The sequence below is a fragment of the Bidens hawaiensis genome, unplaced genomic scaffold (assembly GCF_021521415.1).
Source record: "Bidens hawaiensis isolate Kalapana, Puna unplaced genomic scaffold, B.hawaiensis_p1.1 tig00025013_1, whole genome shotgun sequence".
NCBI classification, from domain to species: Eukaryota; Viridiplantae; Streptophyta; class Magnoliopsida; order Asterales; family Asteraceae; genus Bidens; species Bidens hawaiensis.
Window position 1 is genome coordinate 145,836 of NW_027493976.1, and position 10,351 is coordinate 156,186.

General features: G+C 33.2%; 1 pseudogene across 1 annotated transcript; it reads left to right on the top strand.

Annotated features, from left to right (window-relative positions):
• Nucleotides 1-7,187: 7,187 nt before the first annotated feature.
• LOC143570618 (putative protein phosphatase 2C 24) lies at nt 7,188-9,745 on the top strand (annotated as a pseudogene). Its single transcript, XR_013141967.1, has 4 exons — nt 7,188-7,698; nt 8,482-8,796; nt 8,953-9,058; nt 9,371-9,745. The product of XR_013141967.1 is annotated as a putative protein phosphatase 2C 24 (transcript).
• Nucleotides 9,746-10,351: the final 606 nt, after the last annotated feature.

Sequence of the window (10,351 nt, forward strand, 5' to 3'; positions counted from 1 at the left end):
AACATATACAAAATTTGTAAAACATAGAAAAACAAACAATTAGAAAAAACGCTATACCTAAGTCGCTGGCGGATCGAGGAGATGTGGATGATGATGACATGCGGTGATAAGAATCTGCTTGTTCGGGTTTAAGCAAGGATTATGACATGGTTGTTCTAGTTTGAGGGATCTGATTAAGGATCGGGCTATCTAGGAAAGGGGCAAGAATGGTTTAGCGTTTTTTAACCTCAAGGATGATGAGATGGTTATTGGGGTTATAATTTTAAAATAGGGTGGAACAGGAATCCAATTTGTGAGTGATATAAGGATTCAGAAGGGAGGCGGGATTTTGAGAATTAGGATGGGGTATGAAGAAGACACGTGGCAAAGGAAGACCTTTGTTTATTAAGTAGTATAGATGTGTTGTATAAATATTGATTTGAGTGTTCAAAACGGAGCTTAGATGAATTAATATCAATGCTCGAAGTTGTATGGTTGGAATAACCAAATAAGAGAAAATTGGATTTATCTTTGGCACCGTGTCCCACGTAGGAGCGCATGAGTGTCGCGCCTGCATACCGGACTGTTACGAACAGTTGTTTGGACATGGTCAATAGTTTGTTTCAACTCATGTCATGAATAAATATGATGTTTTGATTCACCACTTAAATCTAATTAAAAGTATTTAACCATGTTAATTACAATAATTAATTTCAAGTTTATTACAAGATTAATTATCTTGTTTATGACTAAATTAATTTTATTGTTTATGACATATTAATTTTGGTTGAGTATTTCTCATTTTGTGTAAGTATTTAATGAACTTGTTGGTTCATGTTGTAATAACACTTAGAAAATATTTTGAAGTCACTTACACACACTCATGACAAAATTTAGAGAGGAGCACTCTCTATACTTATGTCAAACAACCTCAACAAATTTTCCTACATCTTGATAAACACCAATATAGCCGGTGACTTCCTCGGGTTCGTGGCCATCTCCGGCAGTACACATACTGTTCCGGTTGTTGTACCCTGGGAAACAGGCGCACTTGAGAGTAGGCACGAAATCTGTTTTAAGGGCCCCGTGTCTAACACGATACTAAACCAAAACCGTTACCCAATTTCAATAAACGAATTGTTGTTTTGAATAAACATTTGTTGAAGAGTCAAGTGATGAAGACTCGTGACATGGATGCTAGAAGAAACCTTGTGAAAGCACTTCTAGTAAGATATGGATTGATCATTTCGGAATATAAATTTGCATTTTATATTCTTTTTATGTACTTTAGTAAACGGTATTGTACTAAGTGAATTTCCCACGATAAACGAGAGTATCGTTATTATATTTTTATTATTATCTTAACTCAAAGTGAACCACTTTTCCTACAATCTTAAAACAGAATTTCGTGAAGATTGACGGTTCAATCTTAAAACCTATTGATAAGGATTTTTGGTTCACGAAGGTTTAAAATGTTAATTGGATTTTTTCTATAAAATCTTATAAATATTTGGGGAAATAATTTGATTAGTACAAAAGATATCGGATTTATTTATATTGTAGTACAATATTAAATCCGAATACCGTTACAAATCGTATAATAGTTTTTGACAATTTCTTCTCATGAATTAATATGGGAGTTTTGACTCTAAACATGTCATTAATAAAATGGCGGTTTTATTTTGACTCATAAAATCCATGTTGATTTTGTTTAGTACAAAACTTAATATGGAAAATAAGTTTCAAGTGGGTGATAGATGAGATGAACAAAAGTGCTCATTTTGTTGCATATATATTTGCGTTAAGAGAATCACAATATATTGAAACGATTTGAAAAACCGTTGGGTTTTTAATTTAAAATGATTTTTATAATCATTCTTCATTTAACGAGCGCGTTAGAATATATATTATTTAGCGTAATAATTCTGATCTTATTGGGTTTGAAATGTTTATATTTTCTAATGAGCGTATTAGAAAATGTTGGTTTAGTAAAACCATATGTATTTATAAACATACACGGTGGGATGCGAGGTACGGTTTTGTTGTTTGCGAAGTAGGTATTTCGCAGTGTGCGAACAAGTTAAAAAAGATTATTTTGGCGAATTGATGGTTTATACCTTCTAATGAGCGTGTTAGAAATGGTGTTATTCGTATAAACTACTAAGCTTTATAACGGTTTTTACCGTTTATTTCTAAGGAGTGTGTTAGAATCGATTTTGTATTTATAAACCATAATCTCTAAAACGGTTTTTTTATAATTGCTTATTTCTAAGGAGCGTCTTAGAACCGCTTTAAATCTTATAAATTAACAAGCTTTATAAACAAGTCTATTCTTTTTATTTTCTAAGGAATGTCTTAGAAGTGGTTCATAAGAATCACAAGTATTAAAAACGATGTAAAATTGGTTATTTCTAACAAGAAGTTGTGAATGGCTTATGTTAATAAGAACCAACATTTTATCGTTTAGTAAACATTTGTTTCTAATGAGCGTATTAGAATCGTTTTATCTTATAAACCATCTACTTCAACGATGTGCAATCGTTTATTTTTCTAACGAGCGTGTTAGAATCGGTTTAGTGTGATAAAACTATATTTTGGTGAACACACGATTTGTAATCGTTTTAATTTTCTAACGAGCGGGTTAGATAATGTTTTATTTAATAAACATATTTTGGAGTTTATGGTCTTGATTGGTCATCAAAACATAAAACTCATAAAGTTTATTATTAAAACAATTGCAAACTTAAGATATGACTTGAACGAATAAATGAGTTTTTCACTAACTTTGGACATGAATAATATATTTATATATGTGTTGTATAAATATTGATTTGAGTGTCCAAAACGGAGCTTAGATGAATTAATATCAATGCTCGAAGTTGTATGGTTGGAATAACCAAACAAGAGAAAATTGGATTTATCTTTGACATCGTGTCCCACGTAGGAGCGCATGAGTGTCGCGCCTGCATAACGGACTGTTGCGAACAGTTGTTTGGACCTGGTCAATAGTTTGTTTCAACTCATGTCATGAATAAATATGATGGTTTTGATTCACCATTTAAATCTAATTAAAAGTATTAACCATGTTAATTACAATAATTAATTTTAAGTTTATTACAAGATTAATTATCTTGTTTATGACTAAATTAATTTTATTGTTTATGACATATTAATTTTGGTTGAATATATTTCTCATTTTGTGTAAGTATATAATGAACTTGTTGGTTCATGTTGTAATAACACTTAGAAAATATTTTGAAGTCACTTACACACATTCATGACAAAATTTAGAAAGGAACACTCTCTATACTTATGTCAAACAACCTCAACAAATTTTCCTACATCTTGATAAACACCAATATAGCCGGTGACTTCCTCGGGTTCGTGGTCATCTCCGGCAGTACACATACTGTTCCGTTTGTTGTACCCTGGGAAACAGACGCGCTTGAGAGTAGGCACGGAATCTGTTTTAAGGGTCCCGTGTCTAACACGATCCTCAACCAAAACCGTTACCCAATTTTAATAAACGAATCGTTGTTTTGAATAAACATTTGTTGAAGAGTCAAGTGATGAAGACTCGTGACATGGATGCTAAAAGAAACCTTATGTAAGCACTCTTAGTAAGATATGGATTGAATCATTTAGGTATATAAATTTGCATTTTGTATTCTTTTATATACTTTTGTAAACGGTATTGTACTAAATGAATTTTCCACGATTAAAGAGAGTATCGTTAGTATATTTTTATTATTATCTTAACTCAAAGTGAACCACTTTTCCTACAATATGTAATGATGGTATTTGAATTAAATAGAAAATTAATTGTTTATCTATGTTTTCTTTTTATCGAACGGATGCACGCTATCTATAAATACCTTTTTCACTCCTATAAAATTATTATACCCAACACTTCTTATAATTTGAACCCACAACCACTTGAAATAAACCCCTTTATCAGTATGATGTTTTAATTGTTTGTTTTTTATATTATGGGTGTTTAGAATTTGATTTGAAATTCAGTTTAGTTCGAATTAGGTTTTATGAAATATGCATTCGAGTATAGTAATCGAATACGAAACTAATACGAATTTATGATTTATTTTTCAGTTCAAAATTCGAATTCAAATATATATTATACTAATTTTATCTCTAGTATTACATAGGTCGTTTTATATTATTTGTTTTTAATATTTATTTATTTTTTGAATATTTATTTTTTTATTGTATGAAAGTTAATAATATGCTTATGGTTTGATGATAAATTGTTTCACAAATGAATGAGATGTTATAACCCGGTCTAAAAGCTATATGGGTTTGATGAGACCCAAGACCCATAAATTTTTTTCACTATAAAATCGGTTTTTTAATTGTAAATTATATATATATATATATATATATATATATATCTTTTTTAAATAAATCATATATTAATTTTTAGTATATCCCTACTTTATAGGATTTTTATGTCAAATATTTGGTAAATTAGTTTTTAATTTAATGAGATGTTATAACCCATTTAAAAAATATCTGGGTTTTATAAGACCCATACACGTGAATTCGTGTCAAAAGCACGAGAAGCCTCCATTAAAAATTAAGCAAATCTGGTGACTACAAAAAAAGGGGGAGCGATCACATCGCGACACGTGAGATTCTTATGCTTTCGTTTATATGTATTATAGATTATAGATATTACGTTAAACATTTATATAGTATATATGATATACTAGTTATTACCCCCCGTATAACGGTGTCTGTTTTACATTACTTGTTTTTAATATTTACATACTTTTTTGGGTTTAACTTTATTTATTGTAATGAAATTTATAATATACTTAGAGTCAGATGATAAAAAAAAGGTTTCACAAATAACTAAGATGTTATAGCCCGGAATAAAAGTTATCTGGGTTTGGTAAGACTTAAGACCCACTTATTTTTTTACTGTAAGTTTGTTTCTTAATTTTAAATATTATTTAAAAAAATCATATAATAATTTTTAGTATATCTTATTCTATAGGATTTTCACATCAATAATTTGGTGAGAATAATTTTTAATTCAATGAGATGTTACAACCCGTTTAAGGAATATCTTGGTTTGGTAAGACCCATGCCGTGAATTCGGGTTAAATGCATGCGAAGCCTCCATTTAAAAATTAAGCAAATCTGATGACTCCAAAAAAGGGGGAGCGACCACATTGTGACATCGCGACACGTAGGATTTTTATGTTTTCGTTTATATATATTATAGATTTAAAAAAAATTGTTTGGGTCAAATCCATAAATATTTTTTTTTTGAACAACCAATTAAGTAACGCCGGGTACTCCCTACGCGGCCCCCACTGGTAAAGGTAGCCCGAGCCGGCCACTAGTCCGGACGGACGGAGCCCCTAGCGGTCCACCTATTGAGGGATTCACCGGATAAAATCCGACCCCCACACCCGCCAAATGGCACGACAGCGTGGATCCGGTAAAACCGGGTGAGATCAGGACTCAAACCCTGACAAGCCAGGGTCATCCCTCATATCTCCCATATAAATTGGTGATAGTAAGGTTTGAACCCCTTACATCTCACTTGTAAAGTGAGTGCTCTACCATTAGACCACATCCAATTTATCAACTCCATAAATAATAAATGTCAGTTACAATTATTTAATCTGGATAGCTAATAATATTATTTCTTATTCCACACTATTTGTATTTTAAATTTTGCACTTATTATATTGTGGTATTCTAGCTATTTTAAAATTATATTCGTGTGTTTTACTGTTATGATTTTGGTTTTTAAAGTTTTTAATTCATGTGAACTTGAATATGCTTGAAGATTAATGAAGAGATATAGGAAGCGTTTTATAATTTATACTTTTATCTAAATTACAATTTACTTATCTTTTCATTTGTTGTAACCAATACTTGATATAATATAGGGTGGAGAGAAACCGATTAATCATAAATTAAGCAACATAACATACCAAATAATATACTCAAACAACTAATAACCAACAATTATGTTTTTCTTTTAATATTTCTTTTTAATTTAAAACTTATATATAACACAAATTAAGCTACATCTGGATAATGGGTAAGCGAGCAACAAGCTGCGCTGCTATCCCCCTTTTAAATCGCAAAGCCTATTCTACTAAATATAAAGCATTGCTTCCTCGGGCTCTGCGAGTCATTGTGGACAATAAGAAGCGAACCGCGTCGAGAGCTAGGGATCCAAACATTACAAATTACTTTCGTTATACCGTTATACCTCTTTTAAAAACTAAGAACAATATATCTAACCAAACTTGTTTGAAGTTCCGTATCAAAGTTATGTCTCAAATTTATTATTCTCAACCAAAAGTTTTAAAACCTAGTTCATTATTATACATTTAACAAAAGACTTAGGCTAATTTTTTTTGACAAAACATACTTTAAGCCTAAATGTATATCGGAAATGATTAATAATTGAATCTAACTTATATATGAAATGAAATTATTTCTTCTCAAATGGGTGAGTTTTGCTATTAACCTTAAACCAAATCAAAAATTTGTTTTTCACAATGTTAGTTTATAATTACAGTTTAAGCAATACCGTCCCAAAGCAATTGATTGATACCCTTAGATATTTTCATGTCATTATTATTCTTAAAAAAAAAAACCACAGACGCTAGCTACATAATCTCGTACTTGACGATCTTTGCCACGTAACCCCATGAGAAGCTGACTTCACAAATTAAACCAAAAAGTTAATTAAAAACCAAAGCAACTGTTTTTATTCAAAACAATGACCACATGCGTGTCAGACCGTGAAATTACTCTCCACCCGCCGTGTATGCACCTGATTGGCCCACGTCTCCTGCACGGAAAAGCTCACAGCACACGCGTCCGATCAGATGACACACCAACGGCCCAGATGAAGTTGCTAGGTTTTTAGGCAGGGAACCACTCTCTTAACATACTCCCACACGTCACTCGATCAGTTGCCCCCTTGCCCGTCGGTCAGCCCGGGCAGTCACCCCGTGGCGACACCAAAAAGCTTCCCTTGAGGTCCCTCACTGTCCCCTTTAAACACTTCTCTCAAGTTTTTATCCCTTCAATTCTTTTCTTCTCCTTCATAACCTATTATTCATTTTCATTTACATTTTCAGACTCTGTGTGTGGTTTTTTGTGTACAGTGATTGATGATGTCAGTCACTTAATTAACACCAGTTTAGTCTCACAAACCTGTTGTTTTTGTGATTCATCAGAAGAAAGATGGCGGAGATTTGTTGCGGCGTCGTTAGCGCTAACGACAATAACGCTAACGACGCCACTTCAGCTTGTGAGTTAGCTTTGCAGCACCGTCAAACTAACTCACAAGCCGCCCGGCGGAGACGCTTAGATCTCCGCCGCTTGAATTTCGTCGATGGAGTGCCGGCAACCGCGCTTGAAACGGAGAACGGAGCCAAACAAGCGCGGTTGTTGGTCTCTCCGCCGACGATCTTTCTTTCAAAAGAGGAGGATGAAGGTGGTGTTAAACATTAACCGTTAGTTGCTGCTATTTTGAGACCTTTAGGATCTACGGTGTTTGTTAACGGTGAAGCGTTACCGAAATTCGGCGTTGCGTCGGTTTGTGGACGGCGGAGGGATATAGAAGATGCGGTGGCGATTTATCCGTCGTTTATAAGTAATAATGATAATAATCAAACGTCTAGTCTTCATTATTTTGGAGTGTACGACGGCCATGGTTGTTCTCATGTATGTATTAAACTATAAGTTACGTTGGTCTGTAATTTTGTCTCGTCCTGACCAGTTTGTTACTAGCCGAGTTCTTTTTTATTAAACAAATTACGTCGGTCCGTAATTGTGTCTCGTCCTGGCTAGCTTGTTACTAGCCGTGTTCATTTTTGTTAACTATAAATTACGTGTAATTTTGTCTCGTCATATTAGCCGAGTTCATTTTTATTAAGCCATAAATTACATCTGTCCGTAATTTCGTCTCGTCCCGGCTAGTTTGTTACTAGCCGAGTTCATTTTTATTAAACCGTAAATTACGTCTGTTTGTAATTTTGTCTCGTCCTGGCTAGTTTGTTACTAGCCTGAGTTCATTTTTTTAAGCCATAAATTACGTTTGTCCGTAATTTTGTCTCGTCCCGGCTGGTAACAAACTAGCCGAGTTCATTTTTATTAAACCATAAATTACATCTGTCCGTAATTTTGTCTCGTCCTGGCTACTTTGTTACTTGCCGTGTTTATTTTTATTAAACCACAAATTACGTTTGTCTGTAATTTTGTCTCGTCCCGGCTAGTTTGTTACTGGCCGAGTTCATTTTTAAACTACAAATTACTTCTGTTTTTAAGCTAAAACAACAAATTACGTCGGTTTGTAATTTTGTCTCGTCCTGACTAGTTTGTTACTAGCCGAGTTCATTTTGAAAAAAGTTTTGACGTTAAAAAAAACTGCAAGTTACATAATTTGAAATTGAACATGTAACACACTAAAATTCACGAGTGGTGAACGTTTTGGTTTAATTATGACAGGTGGCCACGAGGTGTAAGGATCGATTGCACGTGTTAGTGAAAGAAGAATTGAACCAAAAGGTTGAATTAACCGAATGGTCGAAGACGATGGAACGAAGCTTTAACCGGATGGACAAAGAAGTGATCGAGTTGAACAAAGGAACAGTCGGTGGTAACTGCCGGTGTGAGCTTCAAGCTCCTGATTCTGATGCGGTTGGATCAACTGCAGTTGTTGCAATCACCACACCGGATAAAATTATTGTTGCCAACTGTGGGGATTCAAGAGCTGTTCTTTGTCGAAATGGTAAAGCGGTTCCTTTATCAAGCGATCATAAGGTTGGTTACTTAATTGTTAGTTACGTACAAATGAAATTTGTTAAATGTGAGAATTAAGTAGAATAATTATATATACAAGTAATTACATAATTACTCTACTAAGATTGTAGGTTTGGATTAATATTGTAGAATTCTGATATCTTTTTATGTATGTAGCCGGATCGTCCGGATGAGCTTAACCGGATTCAAGCTGCGGGCGGGAGAGTGATATATTGGGAAGGTGCTAGAGTTCTCGGTGTTCACGCCATGTCAAGAGCCATCGGTAAGATTTAACGTTAACAGGTGGAATTCCGTACAAATGAAATTAGCATGCTAAACGTATAGATAATTAAAGTTAAGTGTTTTGAAGTAGTGTAATTAAAGTAATTTACTGAATATCAAAATAAATTAGTAATATTACCTTTAGTTCAAAAGGTGTAAAGTAAAAAATAATTACAGTAAGTTATTTGTACGGTTTTTAAGAGGTTTTTTTTAAAAAAGTTTGTATTTGATACCAACACTAACGTTAACTAACTTCTTTGAAATGTCAAAACACCTCTTAAAACTTAAAAGCAATCTATTGTCACATTTTCAGGTGACAATTATTTGAAACCATATGTTAGTTGTGAGCCTGAGGTGACAGTTACTGAGCGGACGCCAGAGGACGAATGTTTGATAATAGCAAGTGACGGTTTGTGGGACGTGGTGTCAAATGACACGGCGTGTGGAGTGGCAAGGATGTGTTTGAAAGGGAAGGGACCACATGCAAGCATGAAAGGTTCAGTTGAGAATGAACAAGCAGGGTCAGAGAAGTGGGACAAAGCGTGTTTGGATGCATCCATGTTGCTGACAAAGTTGGCGTTGGCGAGGCGGAGCTCCGATAATGTTAGTGTGGTGGTTATAGATCTAAGGAGGAAATGAAAATGGTGTGGGTTATGGGTTTTTAGTGTTTTGGGGGTTTTTAGTGTTTTGGGGGGAAAGGAATTTGTCTTCCATGATAATCCAAGTTTAGACCATTGTAATTATTCTTAATCAAATTAAATGGTTGTGTTTTCTCAAATCTGTTACCTTTACTTTTTTTAATCTATTTTTCCTGTATTGCAATCAGTGTTTTCATAATTGTAGAATTAAACATCTTACCAGGGCGTGTGTCAAACTCGTCGGACTAGATTTAAAAATCAGATGATGTTATAAATAATATTATAAAAGATTAGAAAACAATCATAAATAATATTATCAAACGTTATGAAGTGTGGTGTTAACGGGGAAATGAAGGATTATAATCTTATATTCAAGATTAAAAGATGATTATATGGCTTAATGTTGGATTATAATCTTATATTCAAGATTAAAAGATGATTATATGGCTTAATGTTTATGTTGGTAGTTCGGTATCTTACGAATTATGATTACTTTATAATTGTTTTTTCTTTCCAAATCTAATTAATTTGGATTTAAGTAGTATTATTTGTTAATCAAAAGATTAGTATGATTTTCAGTTAATAATAATAATAATAATAATAATAATAATAATAATAATAATAATAATCAATTTAGACATGCATCACGGGTAACG